This window comes from Cupressus sempervirens, chromosome 9, assembly GCF_028749045.1.
Source record: "Cupressus sempervirens isolate cs-2001-9-10 chromosome 9, ASM2874904v1, whole genome shotgun sequence".
In the NCBI taxonomy this organism is placed as follows: domain Eukaryota; kingdom Viridiplantae; phylum Streptophyta; class Pinopsida; order Cupressales; family Cupressaceae; genus Cupressus; species Cupressus sempervirens.
The window spans coordinates 623,287,219-623,308,556 of record NC_143126.1 but is presented as its reverse complement, the minus strand read 5'-3'; positions in this window follow the sequence as shown (position 1 = coordinate 623,308,556).

Below are 21,338 nucleotides of genomic sequence, written 5' to 3'. Positions count from 1 at the left end.
CCTTTGATTGTGACCCATCCCACCCCTTGGCAAGTGGGTTTACTTACTCATTAACAAGGTAATTAGGTTTAGGGTAAAATGCCACCATGACCAAAACCCTGATTGACATGTCATTACACACAAAATCCACAAGTGTCAAGTGATACATAAAAGCACACTCCATGTCACCCCAACATGTTCCTAATGCATCTTTAAGATTAAACATTTCCACATACAATAAAACTTACATTTACAAAATAAAACACATCACAACAAGGCCTTCAAATCTTCCAAAGATTCACCTTGGCTAAACTGTGTTCACATAGGTTTGGAACTTGTCTCCCCCTAAAATTTCCATGGTTCCACTTCCTGCACATTCAACTCGAGCATCAGTAGTCCAAGGAGGTCATATAAAATTTATATCATAAATGCATATAATTTCAAATGTTACATAATCATATCAACATAATTCAATTAAATTTCTTTTCCCTATCATTTCAAATAAATCATTCAAAATGTTAAAATATCAAAATCTACATATCATAAATTATCATAATCAAATTAATATTTATCTACATACCACATTAAATCATAATCATCATAATCATCATAATCAAATTAACATTTTGCATCACATCATAATCTAATTCTATCCTATCATAAAGTTGCATCCATATGTGTTAGACCTTACCATTCTCAATAGTTCATAGTACATATCATAGATGCAGAACACTGTTGTAATTGTCAAAATCAATAGACAAAATAAGAAATTGTCCTACTAAGCCTTGAATAATGTCAAAATATCAAAATCCTAAAAATCAAAAAGAACAAATAACATACCCCCACTTAAACATTACATTACAAGAATTTCTACAATTCAACTTCTATCAAAGCAATTGAAAAAGGTTAGTACATGAACAAAATCATTAATTATATCATTTGGGTCTTAATGTGCAAACATAAGTGGGGATCATCAAAATGTAGTTATTAAAATAACATAATCCTATAGTCTCAAAAGTAATCAAAACATCAAATTAGAAGTATCATAATGCAACTATGTCATCTATACTATGATGGATTGGGTGAGGCCTCACACCTGATCCATATAAAGGAGTTGGCCAAGAATCAATAAGTATCTATTATTGCATGAAGAATATAGTGGACCAACACTCAAGAAAATGTGACAGAGGTTTGTCTAGAGTCTATATGTGTGTTTTAAGGTTTGAATTCATTCATGGGATGTTGAAGAATCCATTGGAAGAGTTGGACAGGTGAGATATTGGAGGTTTGAAGTTAGTTTCTTAAAATAGCAATGAAACCCTCATTGAGACTACAATTTGAAGGATCAACTTTCTCCACAACCACTAGGAGCCCAAAAGTTGGAATTTTGAAAGCTTTTGATAAGGTAAATGTGATGTCAAGTTAAATGGTGGAAGTTCTTTGAGGGTTTTGTGAGTTTGAAGTTTGAGTGTGTATTTTAGACCTATTAGCCTCAACTAGGGCCTATAATTTGAATTCCTTAATGAACAATTGGAAACCTAAGATTTTGAAGATTAGTAGAGCTCAATAGTTGGTATTTGAATCCTTGTTTAGTTTTAGTGATTGTTTTGAAATACTTTTATTTCTTGCCTAAAAAACCCCAAAATAGGGCTACAAGGAAGAGCCCTTTATTAGGTCAATTTGTTAGGTTGGTATATGGAGCCCACTAAGGTGCATGAAACCTTAGAATGGTTGAAATCACATTATTTGTGATTAGTTAAGCCCCTTGGAAGCATTTAGGGAGTGGATTTTGTGAAAGATCTTGGAGGGTGTAAGGGAGTGGAGGTGTTGTGTGGCAAGAAGGGTATGAAGAAAAGGCCAACCACCTGGTCTCTAACCTTGTGGAAGTCTCAAGGGACTGATTGTGATATGCTTGGTGAGGCTTGGAAGAAGCCATATTGAAGGGTTTGTGAAAAGAACATGTTTAAAACCCACCCTACTTGCACCAAACAATTTGCTAACATTGTCCTTTACTCTTAACACCTACCATCTTGGCCCACACCTAGCTGCTTTGCTTTCACTCTATTGGCCTATTCATGCATGATTACTAGTTACTAGTAGTTGCACCTAAAATAGTGTACCCACCTTCAACTAAGCTTGGTCTTGTCCACATCAACACCACCTACACACTAAAATAATTTCATCAAGGCATAGTGATAACACTTCTATCTATTTTTTTTTGTTTCAGTCAATGTTGGTCAAAGTGAGTCAAAGGTTGTAAAGGTGTAAAATGTCATGCAAGGCCATAGATAGATTAAAATTTAATGTTAAATTGATCATTGTAAGACTTTGGACCTATTTTAGGTGCCAAGTAGGCATGTGGTAGCATAAAATGTTAAAACTACAAAAAGTTGTAAAATTTTGCTATGTTGTCAAAAATGTTGCTGACAACATTTTCTTGCAAAATGGTAGTTTTGGAATGTGAAGGATCATCAAGCTTGTACACTTGGATAGGAGTATTTAGAAAGTTGAAAAATTATTTTCTATGGCATATATTATGCAATCCATTGTAATGAAGAGGGGTAGAAGGGTGTGGTGTGATTTTTAATAAGTTAGCAATTTTTGGTTATGGTGAAATCAAACTAAGTACTTGTATTTAACTACAATTTTGGTACTTTCTCCCTTACCTCATAGATGTGATGATTCTTAAGTTTTCTATATAGTTGAATGAAGTCTAGAACTAATTTTAATGTTAAAGGTGTACCTAACATCATTGGTTTATTGTCAAGATCTCATTGCTCACTAGTTAGATAGAAAACTACGTATATTTTTATAGTGAAGTACCCCAATGAGTGTATGATCCCATTGTGTTGAGTTAGGGAAGGTTTAAAGGTATTCCTAATTTTTTGATATTTCCACCTCACGAATTCACACCATAACTGGTGCAGGAGCAACCCATTTTTGGCTTGAAAGACTTAAATTTGGGCCTTGATTATGGGATAAAGTGATGCAAGAGCATCTAGTGGTGTAAGGACAATCCTGTATCACCCAAAAATATGCTTAGAGATAGTTTATGTTTAATGTGTTTTCATTTTTGGATACCCATTTGGGTCAAATAAAGGTTCCAACTCTCATAGTTCTACTATTAGCTTTTTGGGTTAGAGTTTTATTAGTTTTTAAGCACCTTGGGATATGTGTAAATGCTAAAAAAATAGGACTATGTAATTGAGCCATAATTATGGTGAGTTACAGGTGTAAATTGGAGGGAAGGTTATATTTTTAATTTAGAACACTCTAGAAAAAGAATTAGGTCAAAGGGCTTCATGGTTAGAAAGTTATTGCAATTTTTCAGTTCTTGGAGGTCTCCTAAGAGCACTTCAAATTCAGATATGGGGCACTAAATGGCCTCATACATGGCCAAAAAATGGGAGATGAGTGAAGCTAGTCCATAGGGCTATAGAGCGCTTCGAGAGCTTTCTAGAAATGTAAATGGTTTGTCAATTAGAGCTACAATTCAAAAGTTATGCCTCTCGGAAGTTCAACTACCATTTTTGGATTCTTCTAATTTTACACCAACTTCTAACGTGATTTCTAGAACCTTCTATTTTTTTGGTGGATGCCAACCAAAATATTCTAGAATCTATTCCTAACCCTAAACCATTTGGGGCTTATTTAAGAACATTTCTGGCATTGTAAGGCAGCTCTTAGTGGAGTTAGATAGAAGGTACTGTGTGGAGGATTTCTTTCTCCAGAATCATACTATTGTAAGCCTATAGGGAATTTTGCATTGATAATAATATTTCCCTTTTCCTATGTGTTCATTCTAGTCTTTGATTGTGTCTTCATCAAGTGGTATCAGAGCAGGTTTTCCTGAGTGTGTAGACAAAGCGCCGACTGTGAGGCAATTTGCACCAGGACTGTGTGGTTGTGGGTTTGAGTCAAGAAGATGCCTCCACAAAGAGAGCATGGTGGAAGGGCTGGAGTTGTTAATCTTGAGGAGGTTAGAGCCCTGCAGAGGTAGGTTCAAGCATTGTAGGAGGAGATCCGTAGAGGACTAAATGTTGCCACAACCAATGAAAGTGAGGAAGAAAATGAAGAAGAAAAAATTGGATAGGAAGGGGAAGGTGAAGGGGAAGTCCTAAATCAGGCAAAGGAGAGTCTTTTTAGGGCCATTTCTAAGCTTGGAAAAAGACCTAAAATTGATGTGGATATGTTTTTAGGAAATCTAAACCCGGATGAGTTGATCGACTGGATCAATGAACTAGAGGAGTATTTTAAGTATGAGGATATCAGGGATCTATATAGGGTTAAATTTGTGAGGGCCAAAATGAAAGGCCATGCCAAAATTTGGTGGCAAGAGATTCGGCTAGAAAGAAATAGAAGAGGAAAGGAGAAAATCACAAGATGGGATCGCATGGTGGACAAACTAAAGAAGCAATTCATTCCTATTGACTATGAGCTTGATTTGTTCAAGAAAATACAAGGATTAAAGCAAGTAGGAAAATCTGTCCAGGAATATATGAAGGAATTTTACTGGCTTCTTATTAGGGTAGGTCATGCAAAAGAAAATAAGGAGAAGGTTTCCCATTACCTCATTGGGTTACGACCTAGCATTTAGGAGGAGTTAAGTCTGGTTAGAATGACTAGCATTGAAGAGGCATACTAGTTTGCCCTATGAGTCGAAGAGAAGCTAAATAAAAGGTTTGAAGGAAGGTAAAGAGGGCATGGTCAAAGAGGCAGGGGTGGCAGTAGGTCATTTGGAGGCCGAAATGAGACCCAAAAGAAAAATGAAGATGTGGGTACTAGCAGAAACTAGAGAAATGAGGGTTTCAACCATTCTTGTGATCAAAACTTTAGAGATCAAAGAGGAAGAGGTAGAGGATGTGGACAAGGATCAAGAAGAGGAGGCTTATACGGTACTTTTTTCATTGCAATGGAGAAGGTCATCGTGCCTTTGAATGCTCTCAATGACAAGGAAGGATAGATAGGAGAGCTAATGGTCAAGCAAGGGTTGCTCATGTGGATGAAGATGCATAGTCATTGCATTCTAGGGATGCAGAAAGAGGAGAGGTTCTTGTAAATGAAAGGGTCTTACTAAGTGGAGAGATTGAACCAGGACAAAGGAGGACTTTGTTTCATACGAGGTGCAAGTGCGAGGATAAGTTTTGTGATGTGATTATTGATGGTGGCAGCACTAACAACTTGGTGTCTGAGGAGATGGTCTCTAAGCTAAAGCTCAAAAGGGAGAAACACCCCCAACCCTATTGAATTTCTTGGGTGAAGGATGATCATAAGGTCCTAGTTAGTGAACAGTGTTTGGTGAAGTTCAAGATTGGGAGTTACCATGATGAAATTCTCTGTGACATTATTCCATGGATGTCTACCATTTATTATTGGGAAGACCATGGCAATTTGATAGACATGATGTACATGATGGCCATGCAAATACATACTCTCTAACCAAGGATGGAGTTCACCACAAATTGAAGCCCATGATAAAGGAAGGTGAAAAAGTATGTAGTAGTGCTAGGATATGTCTTGTTGATGGAAGAAAATTTTTGGATGGTATGAAACATCAACGTATGTGTTATGCTTTGATTCTTAGAAAAGATAAGGAAGGTAGTAGTGAAATTCCACCTGAAGTTTTAGGCCTATTAAGTGAGTATGGAGATGTCATCTCTGATAATGTTCCAGAAGGATTGCCACCAGTAAGGCAAATTAGTCATCAAATAGATTTAATCCCTGGAGCTAGTTTACCTAACAAGGCTACTCATAGAATGACTCCTACTAAAACTAAGGAGCTAAATAGACAAATTCAGGAGCTATTGAGGAAGGGTTTGATTTGAGAGAGCTTGAGTCCATGTGCAGTACCTACAATACTAGCACCAAAAAAGGATGGAGAGTGGAGAATGTGCATAGACTCTCGAGCTATAAACAAAATAACCATCAAGTATCGGTTCCCTTTGCCAAGAATGGATGATCTTATAGACTGTTTGAGTGGGGCTCAGTACTTCACAAAGATAGATCTCAAGAGTGGCTATCACCAAATATAGATACGAGAGGGAGATAAGTGGAAGACTGCATTCAAAACCAAGGAGGGTCTATATGAGTGGTTAGTCATTCCTTTTGGATTGACCAACGTGCCAAGCACCTTCATGAGGCTTATGAATGAGGTACTAAAGAAATTCTTGGGAAAATTTGTTATTGTCTATTTCAATGATATTTTAATTTTCAGTAAGACTTTGGATGAACATTTATTGCACATTCATAGAGTCCTTGAAAGGTTGAGGGAAGAGAAAATGTTGATTAATTTGAAGAAGTGTAGCTTTGTAAAAAAGGAGTTAGTCTACTTGGGTTTTGTTGTATAATCTAAGGGTCTCAAAATGGATCCAGAGAAGGTAAAATCCATCTTGGAATGGCCTACTCCAAGGTTTACTACTGAGGTGAGATCATTTCATGGTCTAGTTAGTTTCTACAGAAAGTGCATTAAGAATTTCAGTGGCATATGTGCACCCCTGACTGAAACAATAAGGGGGGATAGGAAAGAGTTCAAGTGGACTACAGTAGCTACAAGGAGTTTTGAATTGTTAAAGAAGAAGGTGACAGAGCAACCTGTGTTGGCACTTCCAGATTTTAGTAAAGTGTTCTAGGTAGATTGTGATGCTAGTGACAGTGCTATTGGGGCTGTATTGAGCCAAGAAGGTAAGCCTGTTGCATATTTTAGTGAAAAATTGAATGATGCAAAGAAGAAGTATTCTGTTTATGTTCAGGAGTTCTATGCAATCATTTAGGCCTTAAAGAAATGGAGGCATTATTTATTGCCTATACTGATCACTAGGCATTGCAGTACCTAAATAGCTAAGGTAAATTGAACCAGAGACATATGAAGTGGGTAGAGTTCTTGTAGAGCTATACATTTGTGTTGAAACATAGAAGTGGAAGGTCTAATAGGGTTGCAAATGCATTGAGTAGGAGATAGTTGTTGCTTACAATAATGCAGGTTGAAGTGATTGGGTTTGATGAACTCAAGCATCTATACCCTGAGGATCCTAATTTTGTTGAAGCATGGAAGGCTTGTAAAGAACCTATTTCTATAGATAGAACTCGGTGGCTAGATTATTTGATTTAGGATGGTATGTTGTTTAAGGGCAGTCAATTATGCATTCCAAGGAGCTCCATGAGGGAAAACTTGATCAAAGAGAAACATTGTGGGGGAATGGCAGGAAACTTTGGTCGAGATAAGACCATTTCCATTCTTAGATAACATTATTTCTCACCTCAATTGTCACAAGATGTGGAGAAATTTGTGCAGAGTTGTCAAGTGTGTCAACCAACCAAAGGATTTAGTCACAATACTAGAATTTATCAACCATTGCCTATTCCATCAAAGCCTTGGGAGGACATAAATATGGATTTTGTTCTTGGATTACCCAGGACACAAAGGGGTAATGACTCAATATTTGTGGTGGTTGATAGGTTCTCCAAGATGGCATATTTTATCCCATGCCACAAGACTCATGATGCTGTACATATTGCAAATTTGTTTTTCAGAGTGGTGGTGAGACTACATGGTCTCCCAAAGAGTATTGTTTCCGATAGAGATACTAAATTTTTGGGGTATTTCTAGAGGACTTTATGGAAGGAGTTGAGGACAGAATTGAGGTATAGTTCCACACTTCATCCATAGTCTGATGGACAGATCGAAGTGGTAATAGAAGTTTGGGCAATTTGTTGAGGTGTTTAGTGGGAGATAAGCCCAAGGGGTGGGATTTGATTCTACCATAAGCAGAATTTGCTTACAATAACTTTGTAAATAGGATTACTAGTAGATCACCATTCCAAATTGTGTATGGGAGTAACCCAAGGACTACACTAGAATTGAGAAAGATGGAGCAAGGGGAGAGGACAAGTGCCAAGGTAGAAGAATTTGTTGAACATATCAAGCGCCTACATGAGGAGGTCCATGCACACATTACCAAGATGAATCAATAGTATAAAGCTAGAGTTTATCAAATGAGAACACATAAGGAGTTCCAAGTAGGGGATATGGTTATGGTACACTTACGAAAGGAATGGTTTCCAGTGGGTACTTACAACAAGTTGAAGATGAAGAAAATTGCCCCTGTAAAATTTTGAAGAAACATGAGTCCAGAAATGCATATGAGGTGGAGTTGCCAAATGGGATTCATATTTCACTTGTCTTCAACATTGCAGACTTAACAGAATATCATGATGATGGCGCAAATGAGGTTTTGATGCTAGAACCATGTCCAATTCCTAGTTCTAAGAAGGAGGAGATAGAAGAGATTATGGATAGTTGAGTGGGTAGGAGTACCAGAAATAGGCAATATGAGGAGTACCTGGTGAAGTGGAAAGGACAACCAATAGAGAAATCAACTTGGATATCAGTAGTGAAGGTTGCCCATTTAGGTTTTCCTCTACCATAAAGTGACAGGGTCACTTTTCAATCTACCCTAGGTGTCTAATGCAGGAGCATCCAGTGGTGTAAGGGCAATCCTGTATCACCCAAAAATATTCTTAGAGATAATTTCTATTTAATGTGTTTTCATTTCTAGATACCCATTTGGGTCAAATAAAGGTTCCAACTCTCATAGTTCTACTATTAGCTTTCCAGGTTAGAGTTTTATTAGTTTTTAAGCACCTTGGGATACATGTAAATGCCAAAAAAATAGGACTATGTAATTGAGCCATAATTATGGTGAGTTAGAGGGTGTAAATTAGAGAGAGGGTTATATTTGTAATTTAGAACACTCTAGAAAAAGAATCAGGTCAAAGGGCTTCATGGTTAGAAAGTTATTACAATTTTCAGTTCTTGGAGGCCTCCTAAGAGCGCTTGAAATTTAGATATGGGGCACTAAATGGCCTCGTATAGGGAACAAAAAAGGGTACAAGTGAAGCTAGTTTATAATGCTATAGAGAACTTTGAGAGCTTTCTAGAAATATAAACGGTTCATTAATCGAAGCTACGATTCAAGAGTTATGCCTCCTAGAAGTTCGACTACCGTTCCTAGATTCTTCTAATTTTACACCAGCTTCTAACATGATTACTAGAACCTTATATTTTGGTGGTGGGTGCCAACTAGCATATTCTAGAATGTATTCCTAACCCTAAACCATTTGGGGCTTATTTAAGAACATTTCTGGCATTATAAGGCAGCTCTTAGTGGAGTTAGAGAGAAGGTACTATGTGGAGGATTTCTTTCTCCAGAATCATATTGTTGTAAGCCCATAGGGCATTTTGCATCAATAATAATATTTCCCTTTTCCTGTGTCTTCATTTGGTCTTTGATTGTGTTTTCATCATAAAGGCTCTTAATAATCTAAGCGTGTAGTTTTACCTAAATTCTTGGTTTAAATTTCATTTTGCATTCATTTTATTCAATTTCTTGGTTAAAACATCAAAAAGCTTTCTAGGCGGTCAATGGTGGTCAAACAACCACAACATGGTTAGAAGGCATGAAATAAGGTAGATTGAGGTGTAATGAGGCTTGAAACATCATAAGACTTCATTATTTCCTCTATTGGTGGCAAGGAAGCCCAAAGTTGTAGGGAAATTGTAAAATTTGCAAAAATTACAAAATTGCAAAATTGTGGCAACTTTGTGCAACCTTGGAGAAATAAGTAAGATACTTGAAATGTGAGGTATTATTACCTTTCCTAAGGTGTTAATGATATTAAAAATCCTATTTAAGCCTTTTCAAAAGCAATTGTATGGGCTGGGAACAAGTTTTTACAAAACTAAGTTTTACCAGTGAATTTGTTGCATTCTTGTTGTTGTTCACATTTTTCTTGACTAATGGGGCAAGGTTAATTTAAATGGAAGTTAGATACAGTAGTTATCTTTGTTTTTGTACAGGTTGTATTTTGATTTTCATCAAGTTGTGTACATATTTATTCCAATTTGTAAAGTACTATCAATTTTGTTGTGTAACTAGATGATTTTGTCAAAATGTAGCATAACTCTTGTTTCCACAGTTGAAAATTCATGACACCTTATGGAAAAATATTAGACTTACCATTCTTTATGATGCAAAAGGTTGTAGTCAGTGAAACTAATTTTGTGAATTTTGTTAGCAAGCCCTAAGTGCGTTTAGAATGAATTTGGCTAGAAAGTATTGAAAAAAAGTGCCTAGCAAATGTGTAAGGAGAAAGAGAGTTTGAACTTGTTTTGATTGCTTAAAATTGATCAAAACCAAGTTGGAGAAACATTTCCTAATCTCATCTAAGACCCTACAAATCCATGAGCAAGTTCAAGGAAATCAACACCTAGAAACCATGTTGGGAAAAATAGGCAATTTTGGTGCCATATAAGACCTCATTACAAAGTTGAGTAAAGAATGTTGAATAGGGTTTGGGAATTATTAAAAAGTCCCATTATATCTTCCAAGAAGCCTATAATATTGATTGTGAAGTTTCCTATAGATTTCACATCAATAACCCTGATCTTGATAAAGGATTTGGCCAAGAACCTATAAGATATTTCCTATTGCATGAAGAATACTATGTGCCAGTATCAAGAAAAACATGATAGAGATTTTTTTGTAGTTTTCATGTGTGTTAGGGACTTTCATGCACTCATATAACATTGAAGAACCCATTGGAAGAGTTGGGTAGGTGAGATAATGAAGATTTGGTGACAATTGCTATAAATGGTAATGAAACCCTCATGGGAGCAAGGGTTTGAAGGATCAGCTATCTCCACAGTGTCTAGGAGCCCAAAAGTTGGAATTTTGAAGGCATTTGATAAGGGAAATTTTTTACGAAGTTCATTTATTCAAGTTCTTTGAAGTTTTTGTGAGTTTGAAATTTGTTGTGCCAATTAGGCCTATTAGCCCTCAACTAGGGTATGGTATTTGAGTGCCTTAATGATGAGTTTAGAAGTTATTCTTTTGAATTTTAATAGGGTTCAATAATAGGCGTCTTAATCCTCCATCAATTCAAGCTTTTTTTTTTAAGGATTTTTGAGTTTTGGTATAAAAACCCAAATAGGGCTACACGAAAGAGCCTCTTATTAGGTCAATTTGTTATGTTGGTGTATGGAGCCCACTAAAGTCTATGGAACCTTATGAATTTTTTAAATCACATTGCTTTTATCCTTTCTTGAAACTTTGATCTCTCTCATCCCATGCCTTGTGACACTATAACTCACCCTTAAGGTCATTGTTCCTTTTTGGAACATCATTACTTCAACACTTCCTTATCAACTCTTCTTATGCTACTATCATATGGTTAGAGGGTTTACTCTCTTTTTTATGACATGGGTCCATGTATTCTTTTTTTTTAAGGTTAGCAACTTGTCGCTCAAGTATAAGAAGTTATCACTATTCATTGTTTAGTAAAACTTGATAATGAAGACTGCATGTTTACAATCACTGTATCCCTTGAAAAGCTTCACAATATTTTCTTCTTATTTCCTCCTTTTCTTCTCATTTCTTTTTCATTACATGGTTAACAACTTAATAGACTACCTTTCTCTATTTGTCTCTTTCACAAGTACAACAGTCATCTCAACTTTGTATTCAATCCTTCATCCTAGCATTCTTATGAAACCTCTGCCTTCATCATAACTTGTGAGAGTATTCTAACAATTTCTTATACATTGGTTTTCACCTTTGTCTCTTTGTACTTGACATTAGCTTCATCTTCATGTCTCATTAAGTGTTGTCTCTATTCATTATCATGGATCATACCATGATGAAGGTTTTCCTTATTATCTTCATAATCTAGGTTCACTTGTCATCAATTAACTAATTTTTTTTAATGTATTTGTAGGCCTCCTTTGTGATACTAGCATTTTCTCCATTTTTTATCTTACTTTACTTATCATATCTTATATTTCATTGTCCCTAACTTGACATTAGGTTACACAAGAAACCCACACGTTGTCACTAAACCTTCTTAGCTGGGGTTTAGTAATCCCATACCCCTACCCACTAGCCAAAAGTGACACATTTAAACCTACTTGTGACTTTTATGACAACTTCCTATGACCTTATATGCCCATAAATTGACATTTGGTGATGATGATAAAACACAAATAAAAAAATGATATCCCAGATATAATCTTGTAACAATGTAGGGAGAGAAACAAAGTCTTGACTAGAGCAAGTTCTCAATCATGCAAAGCACTTGAAAAATAACTAAATCAATTTAAAGAGATTTCTACTATTATATAAAGAACAAGAATAAAACCTTACCTGCATGAATAGAAAAGAATATTGAAGAAATATGTAGAAAATGTCTAAAGGCAAACATATTCAAACTCATGTCACTCGCAGACCTAGCTATAAAGCATGCATTCACGTCTTCTCTGTTGGGATTAACAGAAAGGAAATAAATTGTTAAAACATCCAGCAAGTGAGAGAGACTATGAGAACTTATATTCATAGTTGAATCTCACACTTGCAGACCTCCAAATTAGCTCTCGCCCATAATGCCCAAATTGTGAAATAAATCTTGCTCGCACCTTTTTTTGCTTGTTTTTTAGCCCGATTTGGTCAAAATTTTGACCAAATTGGGCTCATAAACAAAAAGAAATGAATTTAACAAGCCAATAAAGGCCTTGGTCAAAATTAAAGGTCAAAAATTGACCTTGAATGTACTAGTGGTTAGGAGATTTACAAAGATTTGTTAAGACCACTTTGTTAAGAAATTTACCCTGATTCAAGTTTGTTGAAATTGATTCAGTACCTGACTCTAGGCTCATAAACAAAAATAAATGAATTTAACAAGGCAATAAAGGCCTTGGTCAAAATTAAAGGTCAAAAATTGACCTCGAATGTACTAGTGGTTAGGAGATTTACAAAGATTTGTTAAGACCACTTTGTTAAGAAATTTACCCTAATTCAAGTTTGTTAAAATTGATTTAGTACCTAACTCTTAGTTTGCTTTCTAAGCTGATTTTGAGTCTTCTCCTTGCTAACTGGTTCTCTCCTCTAATCCGATATGATTTTCTTTCCCTTTCACTTCACTGTAGTGACTATGTCACTCAATCTATTAGATGATAATATAACACTTCAATGACTTCTAATATGATCTCAATCCTTTTCTATCAATAGCTTCATATTCACACATAAACTCTTTTCATCTCCTTCTCTACTAGCATATGATCTAGGTTAAGATCTTTGCTATATAAATAGTTTTGTGAAGAGTTTTATGGATGATTCCATGTTTTGCATCTTCATCCTAATCATCAAACACACAACATAGGGATCTATGATCCACAATGTGTAAATGTTTAGTAACAACCTCTAAAGGTGTTAAATGTTCTATAACAACCTATTCAAAAATTAAATATCCCTTCCAAGTTGGCATGTCAATCATTTTGCCTAAAACTCTATTATATTCCTGACTTTCATGTAAACTCTACGTAGCTCAACCTTTACTATTTCCTGATGCTCGACATTGTTGTTCCTTACCCTTCATTGTGCTTAGTACATGCTAAGTAATGCAACACTTGTATTCTCAAAAACTTGCTCAATCACTAATGAGCTTCACTCATATACAAAAATACTTTGTGACCCAAAAACTTACTTGGCTCCTATAGAGCTAGGTGCATACTTACTTATGTCTATGACTCGACCTATATAGAGTAGCTCAATTGTAATGATGACCATCTAAATCTTCCTTCTAAATTACTAAGTGATTAACACTAATAGATAACAATGGTAAGAGATACCAACTATGTGTGTGTGTGTGTGTGTGTGTGTGTGTGTGTAGAGAGAGAGAGAGAGAGAGAGAGAGAGAGAGAGAGAGAGAGATGAAACTTGTTATTCATTATGTTGCCTCATCATATAATTTTTTAAAGAGATTGTGAAAATTTAGTTGTTGATGCAATCAATTGTGTTTTAGTTACAACAATTAAATCAATTATTTGATCTATGGTCATTAATTTGATGAATGCATTCAAAAATTATTCTTTTACAACTACACAAGGAAGATATGGAAAATTAGTTACCTATAGATATAATATAGTGAACAGAAACACTTTCTCTTTATTGGTCTTCTACATTGTTGCTCATTTCAAAACTAGAATATGTAAATAATAGATACACTTTGTCAACATAAATGATTCAATTCTATTAATTTTTTTAAATCTATTATCTTATCTTCCTATATTTTATTCTATTATATATCGTAATAGCAATAGAGAAATAAGTAAATGATTTACATGTTAAGTATGGAATATCTTGAGGAAATTATTAAATTTCTTTCATGAGAAGATAATGTGCTAAGTATGAACTATTGTATGAAAACTATTGTTTTTCTACTCTCTTATTTTATTTCCTTAGAACAAGTGTCATAAACGATGAAGTAAAAAAGAAAGAAATGATGGTTTATTGAATAATTTAAATATTTAATAGATTGAATGGAATAATATAATAACTTTTGAAATACAACTTATCATGACATGATAATTTCTTATTATTAGCAACATGCAAAGAAAATATTAGGGGATATTAGATTAAGGCCAAGGTACAAATTTAATGTTATTTGTGATGCATTAGATAAGAATTGAGCATTCTTGGCATCTTTTAGTTTTTGGTATGGTTACATTGTACTATCCTATTTCTATAAAGATATATATGTATGTATGTGTGTGTGTGAAGTAATGATGCTTTCATTTCCATGGTATGCTCCTTGTTTAACCATGTCTTATGAAAGGATTTCATGATATGACAAACTTCTTGGGATGCTTCTATCATTGAGCATGATTTTTATTATGTATTAGAAAGTAGATAAATTTACTTGTTGTAAGAAATTTCATTTCTTCTCTTAGTTTTTCTTGGGTTAGTCTCCTTTGATGTTGGCTAGGTATCTTTCATGTTAGGAAAGATTTTGGGGAAGCTTAACAATTTCGTGGTAGGGTTGTAAAACACTCCTACAATATTCTTGCCCTTTTTGTGTTCTTGAGAAGGTTTTGGAGTTTCTGAAAACTTAGTCATCATGTTCATAACATGTTGGTATTTGGTAACTATTTCATGGTATCTTTTAGAACTTGTCATTTTATCTTCTTCATCATACTTGTATATTTATTTCTTGTAAAATTATAAGAAATTATAATTGTTGACTAATCAATGTGCATATTGACCATGATTGTTGTAGACCTTTAAGTATTTTTTTTGGAAATTGGTGATGTGGCACTTATTTTGTGGATGTAATCTTTACATATGTTATCAGAGATCTTGGTTCCACATTACAGCCTTGAGGTTGTAAACTAGACCACATAACTATAAGTCAACTAGCTTAATTTGTATTCGTATATGGGCTGATTATTGATTCTCCTAGTTATGATTATTATTTACATGAAAGGATATGATGTTCCTTGTGTATGTCATACTTTTAAATTGGCCTCACCTTCTTTTAAAATTTGTCAAATGAGAATAATCTAAAATGATTGGTAAATTGAGCACCTCACATCAATATGATTGCATGAATTTTCTAACTGCACAATATGCATATTGTTTATATTAGAGTTAAAAATAAAGTACTTGTTTCTTTGCATGTGTGAAACAAGAAAGATGTGAATTTCCATTATTCATTAAGGTGGTTAATTAATGGTTGACTTTTGCACTAGATTATGAGTTCCCACAAAATTCTAGACTTTGATTGTGATAAAAATAAAAATAGGTCATTTATTATGTAACTGACACATAATTCATATATTATGCAAGAATTTTGATACTAGATTCCATGAGATTCTTGGAATAACCTAAAATGATATGTAAAGAACATGAATTTTGTTTGCAAAAGTATTGCATGTTGTATTTTGCATTTAGAAATGTGTGAGATTGTAAAAGAAAACATGTATTATCAAGATGTATTGCATGTGATGCATGTTTCTTGAAGTTTGGTCTTGTTCTTTGGCACTTCTTGGATGCAAGATATCATGAAGAACCTACTCCCTCTTGGTAACTAGTGAGAATCATTCTGCTTTATGTGAATTGGATTCCAATTGGTATGTTATATATTTTTTTTCTTGAAATTTTGAAGTGATTAAGGTCTAGCTTGATTTTTTTTAAATAACGTTCCTTGTTACCATTTAGTCACTAAATTTTATGTGGTATATCTCATGAGATCTTTGTTCTCTTTTATTTCCATTGATTTTGTTCTCCACTTTTTGGACTTGAATTGAACATTGATTTTGAGATTTCCTTTGATCTTGAGGTGGCTAGGGTGTGTTTTAATGTTGCTAGTCTTATAATGTGAAGTGATGTTCTCCATCATGTTTAATGTAGAAAAAATGAATAGATGTATAAGGAAGTAGATTGTGAAGAACATGTAATTCTTCCCCTTACATTAAATTTTCTTCTTTTTATGTATGATATTTGAGAATATTACCTTCTGGTGATGGGTTCAAATGTGCATAAATAAGGAAGGGTAGAAATGATGATTTCCTTTTCATTCTACTTGTCAATATAAATTCGGTACTAAAATGTTTTTGCCAAATCTATGTGTGTATGTCTCTTTGATATTCCTTCCTATGTCCCATCTCCCTACTACATCTATGAATAGATCTACTTAGACATATGTGGAAAGTGGTATGTTTCATAGCTACATCAGATAACTTCTGCCTTTTATGCAATGTTGAGACTTATGGGCATTATAGGTTTGGGAATTTTACATGTTAGGTAGAATCCCAAGGAAGTGTATGACTTCATGGTTGGGTAGGTAGGTACCTCAACCATCTCTTTATGTCTTGTGTTTATCTGCCAGTGATGATTAAATAGTGAGAAGGCCATACATTACATCTTATGATTTTGTGTGGATTAAGCACACTTATATAGATGGAACTATGAATACTTATTATGTTAATATGTAAAAAAAAATTAAAATTCCCTTTGAAATATTGTGGTGAAGAGATGGGCTTGAGGGCTTAGATCATATAAATGGGAATAGTGGATCCATTAATCTTTTATAAATGATTAATGAGCGCACCAAGATGACTTACTCACTTAGCGAGCACCACATGTTAGATGGTATGTATGATTGATTTTTTTCTTACTCATAATCAATATGTGATTAAGGATGAGTTTATAGGAAAATGTTGAATCTTGATATTTAAATTGAAATTTGATCTCCTTGAGCTATTAATATTATGGATGAACTATAAGAATTATGAGTGTATGTATGAGAGTGATAGGAAGTAGCTATGAAGTATCTACTAGTGGGGTCAAATCCAAGTGATACCAAGGTATGGTAAGTAAGCATAGGTATGTGTGTGCTAACATGTGATTTTAAGGTATTATACAACTTAATTTATAGAATCATTGAGATAATGAAACAATTGATTTGATATTTCATTGGATATTTGAGTTGATTTATGATATGCCATGGGCTGATATTTTGGTGTTGTTCCTATGAATACAATAGTTGGGGAATGACTAACATAGTGCAAGGCTGAGTGAACCCCCAATGGAGGTGACCAAGTCCCCAACAAATAACCACATAGCAAAAACACAATAGAAGATACAAGATCTGATAGATAACCAACTCTTTATTCATAAATAACTAATTATACAATGTGTCAAGTTGTAAGGCATTCCCAGTTATGGCCAAATAAAAAAGAAATTATTGTAATATTTTTGAAAGACCTCACAAGATCCAAATACTCCCAACCCTAGCTATCCCAGATCTATAACAACACAACAATGTCGTAGAAACATCAAATAAGATCTAAACTTGTGCTCGTAGGCCACTAAGCAATCCTCTTGTTCCCTAAGCCCACTCTCAACTACTAGTTTCACTTACAATTCACAACTCTAGATTACTTCCTGAATCTCTACTACTACTCTTGACTCCACTGCCTCAAACACTACCCAAACCCCTCTTTTATACTTGCATGACCACAAGTCAACCTCTTATAGAATAATCTAGAACCCATAATAAACCCCTTATATCATAGTTAGCTTACAACAATTATTAAAGGAATATAGGAGAAAGAACCAAGACCACAAATACATCCTCACATATCCCATGATAAATCACATCACAATCACACATTGTGTATATTAAATGCACCAAGTTGGCTAATAAAATCACCAAGAACATTTAGTCAGTGGACTAAACCACTGAGCTTTAGTAGCAACCACCGAAAACACTAAGTATACACTAAGCATACCAAGAAAGCATGCCCATCAATCTCCCACAAGAATCACTGAGCACTATTTTCATCAAGAAGAATATCAACTGAGCACCATAAGAATCACTGAGCTTCTAAAGTCACCGAGTTCCTCGAGTGAAACATTAACCAAGAACTACACCAATAGTGACCAAGGATCACCTCCTTTCAATTGATTCCACCAACTCCAAGGTCAAAACCACTCCAACATATAAGATTTCCATCTACCCTAGGATGCTCCTGTATCAGACACCCCACATGTTAAAATATGTTCTTAATAACTAGAAGAACATCTTCTAAGATTCAACACATAAATCTCGAACTAGTTCTTCACATACATGTCTTCCAATTCTTCAACATTCATCCCTTTTTTCCACTTCTACAAATTCTTTCCTGCAATAGAAAACTTATTACTCTTCTTCTTCACATCCTTATTGTTGGAATGTCCAAAATGGGAAGAATACTTTTGAGAGGGGGGGTGAATTATAAGTACCACACTTTTAACCTTTTTCTAGTCTTTTAAATCAAATAACTGAAAGTAAATTGCATGCATATAAATACATTAAATAGCCATAAAATAAACACATGCAATAACACATAAAACCAGATTTGGTAACCTAGAAACCCTCTAGGAATAAGAAGGAACAACTAGGGTGGGGATGATACCCACAAAAATTACTACAACAATAATTATTTGACCACTTCTGATGGTCTGCCCTGTGAAAGGCCTGCCCTGTTAAAGGCTTTACACTGTGTCAATAGTGACATGATTAGAGGATTTACAAACACTTTACATGAAGTGTCACCCTATTAAAGGATTTACAATAGGTTGTTAAACCCACCTAATACAATAGGATTTTCAATCACCTTCTCCAAAGGTTCTCCTACCTAGCTGTTAAGCTAACCTATCAATATAGGATTTCCAACTTCTAATACAATGGCAAGAAAGTATTAAAATAATGAACTTGATAGTATGCAATCTCTAATTTTTGGATTTAGGCACTTGATCTACTCTTTCTGATCTTGATCCTTAGAGATCTAATTTTTGATTGTGTCCCTCGTCCCTTGTGCTATTCTGATCAACTGGATATGAAATTTTTGCTCCATTCCTCTAAGTCTTTCCTTCTTCACACTAAATCTCGCTATAGTCTCCCCATACACTGTTCTCTACCACATACCTAATGGATTTTTCTACCTCCTTTTAAATATTGTGAAGACTCAGGGTTAGGTATGGATCTACGATCCATATTGAATCTCAAGTTCTTGCTCATTCCTTACATTTTTATCATTGGTTGCATGCCTTCTCCATTTTTCTAATTGGATACATGCTGATCGCATAGGAAACATAAAATATTCATCCTTATCCTTTTTCTCTTTCAAAATCCTTCTATGTTAGCTCCAAAAATGATTTACATCTAATTTTGTGAGGGCACAAACTCATATGTTGATTCTATGTTACTCGACACATACTGGACTACTGGTGCTTGGCACATATACTATCCTAGATTGCTCTACACCTATTACACTCTATCTTGCTCAGCACATATGTGATTCTGGCTCACTCGACATATGAAGCATTATGACTTGCTCAGCATCAACTATGACTTGGCACCTATATGTCACTCAGCAGTTATATACTACTTGGCACCTGAAGTCACTCGACACCAATTGAAATTTTGACTCGGCACACACTGTGGCTTGGCATACATAGTGTACTCGGCTTCAATGTAAAAAGTGATTAAGTGTGTTGACACTCAAATGTCAAAACATCTAAGGACCAAAAATCTCCTCCTTTGACATGAGTGTCAAAAACACTTAACTAGACATTACTAGCTTGTTCTTATGAGTACCTTATCCACAAAATTTCAAAATTTGTTCAAAATACCTTAACTCCCCTTGAGCTTATTGTGCCTTGAAATTCTTGAAATAAAAATTCTATGTTGAATGTGCCTAATACTCTTTGTCTTCTATCCTATACCTATGTCTCTATGTCTATTTTATCATAGCTTATGGAATTTTTGCATTTTGCATCTGAGCTATTTTCCATATGATTGCCAAAATTTTGTATCTCCCCCTTTTGACTATATCATAATGAATGAAAGATTGTAAACAAAATTTATAGCATTCTCCCCCTTTGATATATCTTCCTTATTGTTATTTCTCCCCCTATCTTATTATCTCCCCTATCCTTATTATTATCACTCCCCCTTTTTGACACTTATGTCAAAGGGTTCTAAGGAGTAATACCATACTTAGCCAAAAAAATTACTATTTACCTCCATTATTATTTTCAGAGCTACATCCCAATTCTCTAAAGCTATGTCAAGTGACTTGTGTTGGATGGCAGTCTCTGTAGCAAGGTGTAAAAGTCCATCAATTGTAGAAAGATTTGGATCTGTCTTTAAAACTGTTTCAGCATAAACTTGTTCCTTATGGACGACTTCTAAATGAGGGGTTATGGAGGACTAAATTTGCATCAGTTTGGTCTTAATATTATCTTCCTCTATTGTTAGTACAACTAACTCCCTTTAAGTGTGAAGTGATTGGGCAAAATGCTTCTCACTTTGAGCTAGATCTTTACGTAATTGCATGCTAGAGATTTTCAAGTTTCTTTCTAGGCTCATTATTCTTTGGTTTGTTTCATGTGTGAAATTGGAAAAATCACACAGCTTTTTGTACTATGAAAAAATGTTTTCAAGGACAACTTTGACCTTATCTATTTTCTTTGCCAATTCAACTTGTTCAAGTGCAATTCCATTTGATATCTTTTCATTCACCTCTCCTTGAAATTTTCTCTCTAACCATTCCATGAGTTTAACATTGGTATCCTAGTCTTCATTTGCACCTGGTCAACTATGTCTAATAGATGCTCAATTATTGGCTTAGCTTCATTTGGTGACTGCAAGCTGAAGGTATCCATAAAGATGTCCTTAATGTCATGAAGTGCTTGCTTATGTTTGAATTCTTTCCTTAGAATTTCCTACCTCATCCTTCTATCTAATGCATTTTGCATTTTAGTCATTTGTGCCATTGTTATAGTCTTGCAATCATAGGAAGGAATCACAATATCTTCATCTAATTTAGGGTCTCCATAATGAAGTACCCTGGCCACTCTAGTTGAACTCAAGCTTGGAGTTGAGAATTGCAAGGGGATGGATTCAGTGCTTGACTTCTGAATGGTCTTTGTAGGAGTGCTAGTCTTTGGTAGTTCTACCAATGTCTGAATTGCGGCCTACTC